The sequence below is a fragment of the Chamaea fasciata genome, unplaced genomic scaffold (assembly GCF_029207755.1).
Source record: "Chamaea fasciata isolate MVZ Bird 193981 ecotype frontalis unplaced genomic scaffold, bChaFas1.0.hap1 SCAF_6, whole genome shotgun sequence".
Classification (NCBI taxonomy): Eukaryota; Metazoa; Chordata; class Aves; order Passeriformes; family Sylviidae; genus Chamaea; species Chamaea fasciata.
In genome coordinates, this window is record NW_027094091.1 from 29,100,012 (window position 1) to 29,118,155 (window position 18,144).

Consider the following 18,144-nt stretch of genomic DNA (forward strand, 5'->3'; position numbering starts at 1 on the left):
TGCAAGTAGAAAGCATGGTTTTATCACTAGTTTTGTGTTGTTTGAAATCTAATAAATTTTTGAATTCAGACTAAACAAAGGTCAAACAATGACTCATTGCTTTTGATCTGGAAAACGTTTTTCTTTGACTTATTCTGTAATTGCTAACAACTTTTTGACAGTGATCACGGTATGAAGAATTGATGGCCATGTTTCTAGTGGTTTAGAATTCATTTGTCAGTAGTCCACAGAGTTTCAACAAATATATTATCCAATATTTTTTGTACTCAGTCTACATTTCTACAAAATAATATTACATTTTTTATGTAATTGCATCTTTTCTGCACCGTAAAAAATTAACTTACTTTCATTGATTATTATGAGGTGTTAGGGAGAGACTATAAATCAAAACCTACATCCAAGTACAGGACACCCAGCTCTGGGTAAATTTATTTTTAAACAGAGCAGATGTAAAACAGCATATATAATTTCCAAATGTTTCCATAGATGGAAGTATATGGAAACATAGCCTAACAGCAGGGAAGAGTCCTCCTTGGTATTCTCATAAAATATAAAGAAGAATAGGCTAAGGCAAGTTTGATCTCCTACTTTGATCATGCCTTCCTTCCAAAATTTAAATTTGAGAGGTGTGCCACAGTTACAGGATGGATTCTGCACTTTATTCTGTAGCTTTGGCTCAATTCAATTTCTCTGTACAAAAAATCAGAAACTTGGCCTACTTTGAAGTCCAGCATCACAATTCTGCAGAGGGACAGTAGTCTCAACATGCCTCACAGCACAGATCCTCAGTAGAAATGAGTGGCTAGGATGATTTCCGGGTACCCTGCAAGTTAAATTAATATCTGTATTTATTACTCAATATCCTTGAAATGGAAGTAGTGAAATAAAAGAAAGATAACCCTGACATTTAAGGTTTTTCCTCAACATTGCTGCCAATTTCCCAGATAACACAAGTACTTTGAAAAACAGCAAATCAAAAGCTACTTTCATGCCCACCTATAGCCCTTGCAAGACCCTCAACATGAAACTTTCCGTTATAAAATACCTACCACAGTAACAATATCACAGCAAAACACCAAGAGACTGAACAGTTCCTGCAACATAAGAACCAAATTTGTCAGTTTATTGGAGTGCCAAAATAATTTGCCACATTTTTAAAGCTTAAGGCAATAATACGTATTGCTACAGAATAATAACCCCTAAATGGCAGGGAGGTTTACCCCTGGAGAAGTCAGTTGTTCCCCCTACTGGTGGACAAGCTCCTTCAAGAGGAAAACAACTCTACTTTTAAAAGTGTTTAATCCTGATTAGGAGGATTATCTTTTAGAAACCTATCCACTGAGAATATAAAGGAAAAAAGTGAGAAGAAAAAATATAAAAAGACCACAGCCCTTATTACTTTAACATAGGAATAAAATCTCTTAGTCCAAATCATGACTTTCCATGGATTCTTTGCTTGCTAAACAAATGGAAGAAGCAAATGTATTGCCTCTACAATATAGAGAAAAATCTCTAGTATCACTTCTTATGCTATATTTAATATGACACTAGACTTCTGCAGGTTTGGGGGTTATAATTTGCTTTAATGCTTAAAAAAAATCACTCAGTTGAATCATTTTTTAATTATGCAAAACTTAAATGACAAAACACTCTTTTTTCTCAGTGTGACCTCATCAGCTATAACTCCTTAATAAGCTGTCAGAATTGTTGTTATTAGATGTAACTGTGGAAGATTATTTAGCGCTGCAAGCCTTACAGTACCTTTTATGGATCCCTTTATGTCCTGTCTCATGCATTCTGTTTGGCCAGGGAGGGTGTGGAGTGTCCATTCTCAGAACTATTCAAAGGGCATCTAGACTCAGTAGTGACCCTGTGTGAACCGGTGGCCATACCAGATGTTGTCAAGGAGCCCCTTCCAATCTCATCCATTCTAAGACTGATACTCTCCATGACATTATCAAAAATATTTCTCATTGCAGTAGTACAAATGCAAAAGCTTTTCTCATTGTATTCCTAGCTATAATTGAAATACCTTTCATCATGACTTTATTCAAAAGAATTAGGCAATTTTAGGAAGAGTATGAATTTTCTTCCTTCCATCCCAAGCTGCAAGCCAAAGCAGCCTATGATAATAAACACAAGTGTTTTGGGGGAAGAATACAATCTGCAGTACATGTACTGGTAATGAAAACTTCAGTCTTTAGCATTGTATGGTGTTAAGACTAAAGACTAGATCTCAATTCTTTAGGAAGGAGTTTTTGCAAACAGTAAGCTTATTTATTTAAGCAGGTAATCTGCCAAGACACAAGACCAAACAAAACCCAGTATGAAACACCTACAAATTACAACAACTGACCTTAATAAATATCTCAGATTTGTGTTACAACAGACCTACCAGTATGTCATTTGTATTGCTGGCTTAATACTTGTTTCAGAGCTTTCTTCTCAGTATATTTTCTTCTGTGGATAGACTGTGTACATGTATCCATGAATTAGGTGCATAGATTAGGAACCAGTTTTGTAGGCTACTAATTCTTACAGGTTTTGTTTCATGATTCTTATGAAGGAATACAAAGAATTAATTATAAAAGAAAACTAACATTAAAGATTCCTCAGGACAAGAGAGACATGGAGCTCCTGGAGCATGTCCAGCAAGGGCAACAGAAATGGTTAAGGGACTGGAATATATCTCTTATGAAAAAAGACTTAGGGAGCTGGCCCTGTCCAGAGAAGAGGTAGCTGAGAAATTATCTCATCCATATCTTTAAGTATCTGAAGGGAAGGTATCAAGAGGACAGAGCCAGACTCTTGATGGTGCCCAGCAAAAGGACAAGAGGCAATGGGCAGAAGCTGATACACAGGAAGTTCCACCTTAACAAGAGGAAGATCTTCTTTACTGTGGGAGTGCTGAACACTGGAACAGATTGCCACAGAAGCTGGGAAGTGTTCCGCAATAGAGGAACACTGGAATCCTGTGCCCTGTGCTCTAGGATGACCCTGCTTGAGCAGGGAGGTTGGACCACTGGTCTCTTCCAGCCTCACCCATTCTGTGATTCTTTGACATAGAAAAGAGGGAAATGGTATAACAAAGACAACTCTGTCTAGTTTTTCTAAAAGACAATTCTTACGAAAATAATTTGGTGTTCTAAAGATAAAAGTCATATTGAAATTAAATATAGTTCTGTTAGATAAACAACTATCTCTAGTACGAACACCGGTAAAGTAGAACAGCATTCCAGCTCCCTCTACTGGATTAGATATGTTGTATTATTAACACAGTACTTGTAAAGCATTTTCCTTCATCAGACTCTTGGACATATCAGGCAATTTCTTCCAACAAATTATTTTTCTTTTCTCTAACACAGCATATAAAAAGCCAGTTTAAATGGTATTGTAACTCCTGAAAACCTTCTTTTTTTCTAAAAGAAAACCTAAAACTGAAGAAAAGTCAAACAACAAAGACAGATTTTATGCAACTATTCGAAGTGAAATTTTCTTATGAATTATGTTATAAATAGGTATCACAAGTCATTAAATGTTTTTTGTATTATTGTCCTTGTAAAGTTTATATAATTTTTGCCTCTTGCTTTTGCTGGGTAAGTGGTTTCAGAGATGAAAACCAAAAAATTCACTGGAAGGTGCAAGTCACCAGCTCTTGAGAAGCAAAACCAGACGACTGTTACATAACTGACAATTTAAAATATATATTTCTGTACCCTGAAAGACTTTTGAAAAACCATTATCTTTTTGGTTATGAAAAACCAAAACTTCCATTATCTTTCATTGTGAATTCATCCCCATCAGCAGCCTAGATCACAGCCTTTTTCCTCTCCTTCCCGTCAGGAATGAAATTAATCATTTTGTCATTTTTACATGTTTATTTTTCAACACAAATATAATATGACTGCATCTCGTTAATGACATTTTCTCTAGGTGAAGTCTTTACCTCTAAACCACTGAAACAACTACATTTCTTTCTGTGGCCTTCAGTTATTCTTTTTCTAACTTAAATAATTGCTGACAGTGAATCTGCTTAGGGCCAAGCAGACAGTAGAAATCGCAATTACTATCTCAAGAGATGAGAAATTCAAAGGAGGAGACCTATGATACTTTAGTTGGCTTTAGCTCCACCCTTAAATCCTGATCCACTTATCTGGGGGGAAGTTCAAGACTGAAAGATGATTAGCACAGATAGAGGGATTCCAAGTCTAAAAAGGAGTCTGGTCCTTAGAAACTGCCTGAAACGGTAGAGGTTTTAACTGTAGTATAAGTGTGGAGAACACTTTAATTTTCAATAATTAAGAACTTTTTTCCACTGAGCCTCCTGAGAGTTTAACAAAAATCACACACAAATGCAGCTGAACACAACAGACTTAAGAAAACACATTCTTCTCAAGTATATTGTGGTGTCTTGCAAGTTCTTTTTCCTTCTTATTTACTTTATTAATTCTCATTTCATAACTAAAGAAGAAAAGAAGTTGGCACAAAATAAATACATAATTTAACAAACACTTCAGTCAGAGAAAAGACTGGTATTTCAGCCAGCATGGAAACAGAGAACACATCTCTGTGAAGCAAAAAATAAGAAAAAAAAATAACCAAATAAAATAGTTGAAAGTTATTATTCCAAATCACAAATTACAGCATTTGAAAGATAATGAGGATGCCTCACTTAGCCATTACACACTTGAGTGGTGATATTTACAAACACATTACTGAAAAACGTGTATATTTTTATCAAAGACATATATTAACAAGAAATTTGAAAGTTATTTTTATCCATCCACCAACACACACTGTTTATTATTATTATTATTATTATTATTATTAATTATTATTATTATTTCTTCAAGCAAGGAAAAAATAAATTGAGAGCAAGAAGTAAATTTTGAGACTTTACTTCCACTTCTTTACAGCTTCTTATCACATTACACACAAACACAATATTATTGCACTTCTTTGTTCTATGTATTTGGCTTGACAATATGGCCTTAACATGTTCAGAGTGTCCAATAAACACGTATTGCAAAAAAAGGTCAAAAAGTACTGAAACCTGAGCAGCAAAACTTTAGAGAATTGAAAATATGAAATGCCTGTCTCAAGTTTACATTATTACTAGAAATTCTACAATTATTCAGACATTCATTCTGAGGGGAGGACAGGAGGCGCTGTAGAGGAAAGATGGGAAGAGAAAGAAGGAAGAGAATGGCCAGGGGAGAACATTGAAGTGGTATGGTATTGAAAATTCTCACCTTCATTTTTTAAAATCTTCACTGATTCTCGTCTTAATTTCCTGCAGATAAAATCAAATACTTTTAAAAACTTCTTGGGGAAAAAAACAATGGCAGGGTATGCATGTGTGTTTATATGCACACACATTCATGGAAAGAAAGGGAATACAATTAAATTTTTCTCCAGACCTAAATACTGCTAATAATTGCGAATTTTAAACAGCTAAACTCTGGTTACGTCATAAGAGCTTCATGAAAAAAAAGTATTTTCACTTCACAATCCTTAATGTCACCTCTGTGCTCAAGTGGATAAACATGACAGAAGTATGTACTTACCTTTGGGTAAGTACCTTCAAATACTACTAAATCATTAATGTTTTTCCAAACAGAAACTAGCTAAATAAGATCCAATTAGATATTTTACCGTGTGGCTGAATTCCTCTCTGTGGGCATTTATATCCATTTCTTTTACACAGAACATAAAGCTGCTTTCTGAACTGATAGAGTGCAAGTATGCTGCATAGAATCAAAAGCCTATGAACTCAAATTAGCAACATGTCTTATTTATAGAAACTCTATAACAATGGGAACTAACTTTACTACACTTTCAGCAACAACTGAGCAACCCTTCCACACTTTTGAAAAACCTGAATAAACACTGAGAGTAAAATCTCTTTCCATTTCCAAGGTCATATCTCCTACAAATGCATTTGATATGAACTTCAATGCTTTTTAATTGGCACACGACTTTCAATTATGCAAAAAAAAAAAATTCAGTCTCCTATTTTCTTTCACCCTTTCCCATCAAAATCTTTATATACACATTGCAGACTTGCAGGAGTATTCCCTGAATTAACTATAATTGCTAATTAATGAAGAAAGCATGTCTCTGTTTATAGGTCAATAGGGAATCGTCAAATTTTAGACAAGGCTAGCCTGCTTGCTATTGTGGAAGTCCATGATTTATTAAATTTGTGCAAGTTATTTCAGTTTGAAGACAAAAATTGCGGGTAATTTTTTTTAACATGAGGCCACAGTCCTGATGAAGAACATAGTTTTACGAAGAAAAGAGAAAATCAGAACAATGTTTGAAAAGTTTGTTTTTTCTAAGTGAAGAAATTTAAATAAGAAATATCCACTGCAATACATTGTTAAAGAGATTCTTTAGTTTTCTTATATACAAATATGGATAATTCCAAACTGCAGCAAGCATATCTTTCTAAATTTGAAATCAATCAGAAGTGGCACACTTTTTTAAAATCACCTATTCTTTCAGCCTGCAATTTGCTTCAAGGTGAAGTCAGACATCTGTCACAAAAGGCAATGTGAAAAAAGGGGTGTATCATAGTAACAGCTACATAACAACCTTCAGGAGCTGCTAGCACGTTGTCCCTTTTGTCACCAGCACAGTCGTACATGAACAGATATGACATGCCTGTCGCTCTGAAGTCATTACATGTATCAATTATTAAGATTATGTCTTATAGGGCTGAACAACTATATGCCCCGGAGTAATTATGAAGCACAGGCTGGCAGATGTGGATGATGTCTAACAGGAAATTCTCCAAGTGTTTTGCAAATTTTCTGTCATCTGCCTTCCTAAAATCCAAGTCAAAGAGGAAGAGAGGAAATGGCACACAGATTTAAATAACAGAAATATATAAAAACAAACAATGAAAAGTGACATTAATCATGTTGAAATTCAGACAATTACTAGATTACAATATACTTAAAAATAATAATCGTATCTATACTAATAAATATGTCCCATTTAAACAATGTCTACATGGATTTCATTCACATGGGTTAATACGCAAGTATACACTAACTTCACTAGATCTCCAGGTTCTCTAAAAGCACACAACATTGACTGCTTATCTGGACATAACGTTCACATTGCATTAAGGCAGAAGTCTTTTACCTTCCTGGCTGTCTTCCAAGACAACTACTAATATTTAGTCCAGGAAATTTTCAGCTTTTCATCTGGGCAAGATCCTCAAAGAGAAAGTTACTTTTCATAAGCTCTTTTTGTTTGAGTTTTTGTTTGTTTGTTTGTTTACTATGTTGGATGTATCTGGGATTAAAATAAAAAAACTGAACCTGTAGAGTTAACCATAACAAAATTAATTACATGCAAGTAGTATTACACATTTCTGGTCTATTTTTGTTTTCCTGCCAGAATCCTAGAATTTTGCAACTACTCAAAACCCTTCCTGCCGCAGAAATGTTTCTGAGTGCCATCTCCCAGCCTAGTGGGGGAAGTACGAAGTCAGGGGCAAGGGAAGAAGACAAGGAAGGGAGGAAGAAGACAAAATAAAATGCAGGAAATAACTTTGAATTTGTGCAGAAGCTCAGAACATTTTAAGGACAGTAAAAAGGAAATTATTTCATCATTGTTCTCTACTCAAAAGCAATGAAATTGTCACAGTCCATCTTCAGCAAATGTTTACTTTCTTGTCACATTCCTTTACTCATAGTTTTAGTGATGATATTCCCATCAGGTGGAAAAAAAAAAAAAAAAAAAAAAAAAAAAAAGCCTATTCTTCATAAGCAACACCAATCTACTATTGTGGAGTGATACTTTCCCAGGAAAGACTTGCTCCCTGTTAGACAAGTTTAGAAAAACATCATAAGAAAATTACTTCTGGCAGCATCTAAAGCCTGACCATCTACAGGCAGATCTGTCCTGCTCAATAGAAGTTATCCAGATCTAAGAATATTGCGGTCCAGGCCTCATGATATCTTCAGTTTCCAGACACAATTAATTGCTACATTGTAAAGTAAAAAATGGCTGACATAAAGACAGAACTGGATGTAGCCCCAAGAGGTGGTGTGATTGAACTCCCTCAGTTAATCAGTACAGCTACAAGAAACAGAGTACCCAAAGGGCTACACTGCATTGTGGGTCTGAGCTGAACCATGTCACTAAAGAAACTTCATTAGCTACAAAAAAGGGAGCACAAAGATTGAGAAGGGGTGGAGGGAGCAAGCAAACAAAACAGATGGAGACAATTTGAGTGCAATCAAAGAAGGTGCAGAGCTTTACTGTGCAAATGGTTCATTGTGCTAAAGAGCCTGGAGGATGAATGAGCAATGTAACTGGGATATTCTGAGAAACAGAATCTCCGCAATTCTTCAAAAATAAAAGCCAAACTCAAATCAAACATACAAATTTCATTCCATAGTCTGTTAATTTTATACTAACACTAAGTTTGTCTGTAGAGGACAAGTGGAAGTAAATGTTTTGGTGGACTATTGAAGTTTTCATAATTCCCCAAATAGTACTCGAGCTGACTTCAGTATTCTATATAAATATTATACCTGCACCTAAAGGAATGCTGTATTTTTCAAACATTTTTTCATATGCTGCTGATCAGACACCAGATGTCTCAGGCTCACTGAAGTTAATTTGGAATTCCCAATCAGGAAGGAAATCCAAGAATATGGAACATTTTGATAGAGCTAGATTCATAAAACATTTCAGTCTCAGATGTATTATTAGTCTGTTCCCATAATATTTACATTTTGAAGTGAAAACTCCCCTTTAGACAGCCGAAGACACCACATCATCTCTTACATGATTTTTTGTTTGTTTCACTGGTTTGAAAAATGGGCATGTCCTGAAAGTGCAAGAATTTCATACATGCCTCTATATTACCCTGACACACAGAAGCCAGAAAGTCAAAACCTATGGTGTCTAAAACTAAGCCATTCAAGTTCTATTTTGTATCTCATATTCACAATGACTTGCCAAAGTCACACAGAAAGCATTTAGAGCTGGGAATAGGACTTAGCCTGCCTTTGGTTTGAACCAAAAGAAAGCAGTCCTCTCACCCACACAACATCCACAATATTTTACCCACACAATTTACAAAACCAACAGGCACAAGACATTGGATGTGAAAAACACAGGAAATACCTGAAAGATCCATAGATTCATCATACAAGTCTGTAGGAGGTAGTTATGCACCATAGCTGGCCTTTCACCATTGACTCAGGAAATTACTAATTCACTAATTGCCAGAAAAAGCAAAGATGTGCTAGCAGTAGGATCATTCCAAACTGCCATTTTTCTTTACAGTTTCCCTAAGTGTCTCCTCCTTGTCACTGTCTGACACAAACATAACTGAAAAGATTATTTGAACTGTGTAGTTATAAGCTTCACAGTAAAGAGAAGGATAATGACCACACAGTGACAAAAGAAGTCAAAATCAGACAAGCCTTATAAGCATGACCATAATACTATTTAAATGTATGGCAATCTTCACGAAAGCCCTGCAAATGTCAGCACTCTATAAAGTTAAAAGAAACTTCTTTTCTTCATTGTAAATGTTTCTGCCTTGCAATGGCCTGTTCAGTTACTCCTCATCTTAGCAGTAATAACACAGGAGCCAGTATAAGAAGAAATAAGCATCTTCATGCCAGTATGCAGGACTGCCAGAGCCAACATTTGCACTACTGTTCCTATGAACCCATTGAAATCCGGACTCCCTGCAGCAGAAGTGTGAGAAGTGCAGCTACTCATTGAGGAGTTTGATGCCAGCATATTCTTCAGCCATTGAACAGAGCCACCAAACATTTGTCACTGTCGCAGCCTGTATTTTATGGAAGAGGAAGAAAGCAAAGGACTAGACTGTGAAGGTTGGACGTGAACTTTCCGGCTGAATACAGGCAGAAGAAACTAGTCAAACAAAGCAGAAAGAGAAAAAGCCTTGGCTGCATAGCAGTGATTAGAAGAGAGTAATGAGGTAAGAAACTTTAAAGGGGGGGTTTCACTGGTTCCCAGTTCACTATTTAGTTGAAATTCCAGATCAAACCATTTCTAAAAGGGCTGGCAACCTCAAAAAATAAGCTTTACCTTTCATACTGTTATCAATGATAGAGAATTCAAATTAAACACATTTTCTGTATACGTTCCTCTCTTTAAAAGATAGTCAGGACCATTTCATCTGCGAAAATACTTCATGTTTTAACTAAAGAGAAAGAGAATAAGGGTGTTTCCTTTAAAAATATAGTGACTTTGAGAAAAATAATGACTCGTTTATCACAGCTTGTTTCTCAAGACATTGAGGCATTAAGCTTCTCTGTTAAAAGAGGACTAAGTTATTAGGATCAAAACATTTTCTAGTAACATTCTTTTTGTCTGCTTCTGCCTTCAAAACATCTTACAGTTACAATAAAGCAAACTTTAACTTGAAAATGTTTTTCTTTTTCTTTATTAAACTAATCCTGCATGTTCAATATAAAATGCTATTTTAATGAGCAGATATGTTTTGGGGTCTCTTAAAAAATTCTTAAGACCTATTTGCCCTGAGAAAATATTAACTTATCTCTTAAGATAGTTGATTATGAGTAAAGTATCCAGTAACAAGCATTTTCAGGTTTTACTTTTTTTTTTTTAATAGTGATGATATTTAGAAACAGTTCTGCCACAGAGAGCTGCTTTGCTTTGCAAAGTAAAAGCCATCCTGAAGAGAAAGAAGATAGATTTTTTAAATATTAATGTAAGTATTAATATGTATTTCTACATGGTTCAGAAAAGAAATTTGAACAACATTCACCCTCGTTACTATGACACTCCACTGAGGAAAGTTATACAGGAAAAGACACCTAACTGGAGACAAATACAATTCTTTTTATGGCAAAAATTGCTCTAAAAATTTTGCAAATATATGAGCACAACTATCAACTTATGGCAAGCATTTTTTGTGCTTGAAAGTCTCATTAAAAGCCATGAATAAAACATTCACCTTCAAAAAGGTAAAATTACCTGTTCAGTTAAGCACTGCTGTAGAATGCTCGTGGTACAACTGACACTACTTCGTACTTGTCTAGAGGATGTGAGGGCTGTCTGGCATGCTGGGAAGCAGTGGAGCAGAGGCACATGAAGGGCTTACTTCTTTGACAGAAACATTTACCAGCAGAGAACACAGGTGTTAGTGCCAACATAAGAGAACCTTCCAAAGTCTGAGTCAATCCATTTGATTTCATTATTCCTGCCTTTGCTTACCAGGTTATTTTTTGTTCTCTTAGGTCTCTACCCTTGCCATCTCCCAGCACAGCTTTGTGGTGCTAAACTCTGATGTCCAAAGCTGAAGTGTGTATGATCTGCATAGTGCCTCAGAGGAATTTGCAAAATACTGAGTTTCTGAGCAAAGGCACTCTAAAATTCTATATTTATTGCATATTTAATCTTCATATTTGTTCACAGGAAGTGGAACTAATAAGCTAAAAACGTAATGTTGCTATTAAAATCACCCATAGGCATTTGCTTTCCTCAATTAATAGAAACATTTTGATTGTACATATGTGCATGACGATTAAAAATGCTCTTTGTTTACCACGTTTAGTAGGCTTCAGATATTATCCTTGCAAGAGCATGATCCAATTACAAAATTACATGAACAATTTTTCAGTAAATATCGCTTAAATAATACTGATATTAAAAAGTCTTTGTTTAAGTGGGAAAGGGAAAAAAAAGTGCTTGAACACCAGCTAGGTTTAGTCTCAACACTGGAACTGAATAAGAAATGCCTGATGCCTGCCTTGACTGACTTCACTATTCTTCCTAGGACATATATTGGGCCAAAGATTATTTTATCAAAATAAAACATTTTTTTGACAAACCGTCATTCTATTTTAACCTCACAGAACAGAGAAATCAAATTTTAGGTTTGAGTAAATAAATATTGATTAATCGGCAGCAAGTTGAGTGCAGACCATATTCTGGTGTACCCAGTGAAAGGAAGAAATAAATTCCTGCTTCCACTACCCCATAAGTTGGCCTATATGAGCAGCACAATTGAATTTCTGCTTCTAAAACTTGCTCCATGATTTCTGCAAGATGAAACCCTATTTTATTCTACTTGATATATTTTATGCTTTAAGTATATAAAAATATTCTATAGCATAAATAGTTATTAAAAATAACATTATTTGCTTATTTATTTTTGTTTATGTAACATCTTTAATCAAACATGTTTTTGCCATGATTTTATTTTACTCTGAAATGTTTACTGATGTCTGGTTTGCATCACAAGCTAAAAATGCCTAGATTGCATTTATATATTTAATATTTGTAAACATATAATATAATAATATATTTAATATTGTTGAATATCTTATTAAAATACAATATATAATAATAATATTTATATTTTATACTATATATAATGATTATATATCATTATTTTAATATTTACATTAAAATACCTAGATTATATTTATATAAATATATATCTTAAGCACAAACACTACTCCTAAAAGACCATATCTCATGTTTGAAAATAAGAGAACACATCAATAACAGTAATAATATATTTATACAGTAAAGACAGACAGTATTTGCAACACCCACTAGCACTATAATTCAAAAAATGTAAGAGTTGGAAACAGAAAACATCTTCTGTAAAACCCAAACAAAGCAAGTTTGCTTACTCTAACAGCAATTCCAGTGTTTCGGGAGCACAGACCCACACACCCTTCATCCAAAAGAAAAAAAAAAAAAAAAGCTGTGAATGTTTCTGGCATGATTTAGTAGTAGTACTGGGTTCTTTTTGTTCCAACAGTAACTAGGCAGAACAGAGTAAACAACAAATAAAGGCGTTTCATAAATTTTCATCAAAAACAAAACATAGTGAGTTCTTGGTTTAGTACAGCTCAAATTTGCAATCCACCTACTGGAAATCAGTTCCCATGCCAGAGAGCTTGTATGATATGTACTACGAAGCTTTTCCTAACTTTTTAAATGGAAAATCTTAAAAGGCTAGGAACATGAGTGAATAAATACTCCTCAAAATTTGTGGGTAAAGGTACAATAGGAGACCAGAAAGAGACAGGTGGCCCAAGAGTGGCAAAAAATACCAAAAGTGTCTGATTTCTGGTATTGAGAACAGAGGGAGCCTGCAGATATCCACAAAACACAGAACAGAATTCTACTCAGAGAGGGTAAACAAAAGTTTTCACTCCAATCATGGACCATTGCCCAGGAAAAAGAAATTAAGAAGGTCAAATAGTTACTGAGTTTGTAGTATTTGGGAAAAAAATGTTTTCTAGCACTAATTGAAGGAATTATAAGTTCTAGGAAGCAAAAGTATATATTATTATTCACTTTGAATGCTTTATGTGCATTTTGAATGTTGTTTTACTCTTTTTTCTATTTTCTTCTACGAAAGAACACAGAAAAAATAGTCAGAAAACAGTACTAGACCATTTGAATCAATGAAGAGGAAAGAATAAAGAAAAATAGCCAAAAAAATCATACTTGGGGATAAAGAGTTAAAAAATGCAGGCTAAAACTCTAATCAAAACCTGCAGCTCTCTTTGAGAAATTATTTTTTCAATTTTTTATTTATCTATTTTTAAGATGCTGAGAGAAACCTGTCCCACAATGGGAGTCTTTGGTTCAAATGAATTACTTTCACAGACTAGGAAGATATGCCAAACTGTCTGTTTTGATAGATTTTGATACCTACTGAATCAAACAAGCTCCTATCAAATTGAAAGATTTTCAAATGCTCCTATAAAGTGGAGATGTATTTCAATGCTCTCAACAGTAACAGAATACTTCCTTGTTTTTTTCTTCATCTTCTTTCTGCAGAAATTTCTCATTTTCTGTAGAAAAGACAGGTTTATTGTAATCATGGAAGATGATTTTCAGGTAGTTATTATCTGACCTTCTTGTAACACGGGAAATGAAGCAACATTGTTCTTTCCCTCTGTAGAGAAAAGTGGTAATCATAAAGCCATTTCTGGAATGCTAATATGAATTTTGTCAAGTGCACTAAAATTCTAAAGTCAGTATATAAATAAATAAACTCCAGAACTTTGCTTTTCTTACTTTATTTGTGTCAATGTTGAGCTATGGCACTTATTTATATAATTAAATAGTACCAATTTAGAAAAATATTTCTAAAAAAATCTTAAAAGTAAATGAGTTTGTAACATACTACAGAGTTCACTAACTCACTTTCATTTACTTTAATTAAAAGATCCTTACTGGCAAGCATAAATGACGTATTAGCAGACTGATATTTTCAGTCATATCCCCAGAAGAAAATTATCTTTAATTATTTATTTTTACTTCTATGGAAGAGCACGTGGATCATTAAAGTATAAAGAAAAACAGTTGATCTTACTGATGAAACACAGCAGGTATCCATTGAAAGAAGAAGATATAAGGCATGGATATGGATTTAGAGTAGAAGCCTGAAAGAGAAGACCTGTTCTGGTATCAGAGCTTTTGGGGCTCAGGCTGAGAGAAAAGCACGTGAGTCATGGAAAGAACACTGTTCACTACAGATATTGGGCCAATACATTTACAGACATTTTCTAAGCATACCATTCACAACTACCATCATCATAAATTCAGCTATCTACAAACACAAATGCTGTCTTTTCAGGCTTTGCTTATTAATAAAATTAATTGCTGTCTGAAAGGTCTTTAATTGCTTCACTGCTGCCAATGGTTACATGACAGTCCTTGACTGGTCTTTGTTCTTTAGTAAGTAATGTTATCTTGCATTAGAATCCTTACATATATCTTATGACTAGTGAACACATTATTATTTCCAAACACTGTCTTTTTACAGGGATTACAAGGCAAGATTTTTTGGTATTTCTCAGTTTACATGATCTTAGTTGAATCTACAATCTTTAGTTGAATCTACAGCTATTCCCTCCTATAAATACATAAGCAAGATTTGCCTTTCTCTTTCCTTTCATTCCTTCCTGAACTATTTAAAAGTAAATACACAAATTCTTTCAGTGAGCAAACAAGAAATTCATTAGGCAACATTCTATTACTTCACATTGTCAAATGGTTTTCACATAGAGAGCTCACTATTTGTTTCCTGAAAATATATTGAACATTTAGAACAGAACACTCTGTTTACCCATCTGATACCTTTGAAATCACATACCTTTTTTAATTTTCTTTGGTAAAGTTTGGAGTTCTCAGCACTTCTGAAACTCATCAATGCTGTGGCCAGCTCTCTTATATGCTTCAGATGTAATCATCTCTATTCATCTTAATCATCTCTAGTCTATAATCACTCAAAACCATCAATTACTAGGTGTAACATAAACACATCTACATTGATTAAAAAAAAAATAATAATTCTATTTTTTGTGGTGATTCCTCCAGCCAATGTTTTAGGGATCCTTTCATTCAAATAGGTATCTGTATATTTCCACAGAGGTTTGTATTTAAATTAAATAATGTCCATGGTCAGTCACCACATTCAGATTAACCAAGATTGTGAAATCGTGGTATCGATTTGGGCCATGTCTAAAAGGGAGCAATACCCTGAACTGGGGACCTTTCTGGCTTCACAACATTAACAGCTGCAGTAAACACAGAGGTGGTTATACAGAAGAGCAGAAAAAGTATCTTAGACTACCTTTGGCTGTATATTGGAAGTTAAACATTCCCCCAATAATCACAAGAGTTACAAAGGTTGTGGTGGCCATAAGTGCAGTCTTTTAGAGGACTATGCCCAACTCACAGAAGAGATTTGGATTTTTGCCTTTACCCAAAGCAAATATCCTGACCACTGAACTTTTAGAAATGGGAATGAAAAAGATCATCGCTATCTTCTCCAAACTGTTCCTTCAAAGGTCATTAAGAGCATTCAAACCTTCTAGAGAATTAAACCTGAAAAAGTACAAGATGAAACATTTCCAAGATGAGAAAAAAGGTCCTCCTCTTTCCCTCTGGTTTTTCAGCCTAAATTTAAAGATGGATTTTTAACACCTGATATGCCAGTCATCATCTGTTGTTTAGGCTGATTCCATGGAATTTCCACACAGCAGCCAAAAACAAGCATTCTTATTCCATCTTACTGCTCTTAGAGAATTCAGTCTAAACTGATGAAATGACAGAGCATAAAGAACAGAATATGGCAAAGGGGCAGGATACAGCAGAGAAGCATACAAAATGAAAAACATAAAGCATGTTTCAATATCCACACATTTTAATCCCCTAAGACAAAGGAAGAAATATGATCTAAACAGAAAAGAAAAATTACATAAAGATTATTAAAACACCTCAAACAGAAGTCTGGAAAGTTAAATCGAGGTAGTGTGAGGAAAGTTGAACATTACTGGTGGAAGTATGGTTTATATAATGCCAAGCAAGGTCTACTGTGTTCTTAAAATCAGGCTTTGTTCTTCCCATGCCATGAATCTTGTTCTGGGGTGTTACAGACTGATATCTTAGAAGACCACCTATTATCGCTCATAACCTCACTTTTACTTCAGTCAGATGAGAAAGCAGACATAGAAAAGTCAGCTTAGACTTTATCCATAAAACAGGAGCCAGAAACTTAAGTTTTTGTTTTTTGAACCTTATACAAACATAATTCTATTGTTTTCTGAGGAATATTAGGTTCTGTCTCCATTAAATAATTATGTTAATGAAACTGTTCAGTCCTCCAGCTGCAAGTTAACTAAGGTTAGAATAGATCACATGTTTTGTGAGTTACAGAAATAACTAGAAGAGGCAAGCACTGAAATAAAACTGCAGTTTCTGAGAGAAAATGAACTGACGGAAGTGGATTTACTTTTTAATATAGACAAAGATGAATCTGGGGGTGTTACTCCTTAGAAATAGGCACTAGAAAATGTTATACTGTATATTGATGTACGCAGACTCCAATAAATAAGGCAGAACATCAGACCCTAAACTGACATACTTCACTGGTAGTAAAGGTGATAGTAAACTGTTTTATCACTGAGAGCAGCCTGCACTACATATGGTTGTGGCACGCTTTCATGCACTTATGCTTTTTCATATTCAGACACTATATATCTGTCCTTTGAAGCAGACTATCCAATTCATCATCCAGCTTCCCATTCACAGTTCTAAAGATACCTCAGGCAAAGGGTGTTCTCTCAGTTGATCTATTTGTTGTTGCAGCACCAGTACATTTTCTATTCCTAATACATTACTTAGGGCCAAGATAATAATATAAATAATAATAAAAAAAATTTTGTACAATGTTCTCTAGGATCCTCATAAATTTATCCAACTGTATCACAAGCAGTTTTCACATGCCTTAAAGACAACTCCACATTTATCAAAGTCTCAATACAACTGTACATCTTTAACTGACTTACTTTGAAAAAAGTAAGCAAGAATGTTTCCTCTAACAGTACTAAGCAATATCCACAGAGCAGCTACAGAGTTCAATTGCTTTGGGCAGACATGGTTTCACTAATCTTTTGAGCATGCTTACAATCGTTCTTTGGTGTCCAGGTTTAATAGTTGCATATGACTTTTATTTTAGATTATCCAACAAGTAACACTTTTTGCAAATGTCACAGACTTTCATCAGAGAAGGAAAAGAAGAAAGAAGTTAAAACATTTCTAGATTTTCTCCAAATTCCAGCTTACATTTAAAAGAGTGCACTCACAAATGTTTATTCACATGCACACTTCATGCTGAGATCCCAAAGATTTGCCTGTTGGGTTCTCAAAGTTATTTCTACAGTGTGTGCAGTCTTACATCGATCATAAAATGGTCCTGCAAAAATGTCATTCATTATGCAACTGCTCGTGGCTTTGTAAAAAAGCCTAATACATACTAAAAAGTTAAATCAAAAGGACAATTTAAGGGTGTGCAATAAAATAATTTTTTGTTACAGTTGATAATATTTCTTGACATCTGATCAAAGATGATTTTGCTAAAAAATCACGTTGCCTTTGTAATGACACAGACTGTCCAAATTTATCACTAATCCTTTTTAAAGTGGATTAGGACTGATAGAAGCTTGACTTGACTATCCAGAGGAACTGCAATTTAAAAACAGTGTTATCAAATTACTTACAGCTTACATATTTTTCTAATTTTAATTTTCCATTTTCCAGCTACAAAGAGAAGCACCAGTACGGAGAATTCTCTTATTTAGTGAA

The 18,144-nt window shown here is 34.5% G+C and overlaps 1 long non-coding RNA gene across 2 annotated transcripts in view; it reads right to left on the bottom strand.

Annotated features, from left to right (window-relative positions):
* Positions 1 to 482: 482 nt before the first annotated feature.
* Positions 483 to 18,144, bottom strand: part of LOC136290603 (uncharacterized) — a 79,997-nt gene continuing 62,335 nt past the window's right edge. For both annotated transcript variants that reach the window (XR_010721239.1, XR_010721240.1), the window contains 3 exons: positions 5,253 to 5,293; positions 1,050 to 1,094; positions 483 to 823 (listed from right to left, as the gene is read on the bottom strand). This is a non-coding gene — a long non-coding RNA (uncharacterized lncRNA). The remainder of the gene's footprint in view (positions 824 to 1,049; positions 1,095 to 5,252; positions 5,294 to 18,144) is intronic.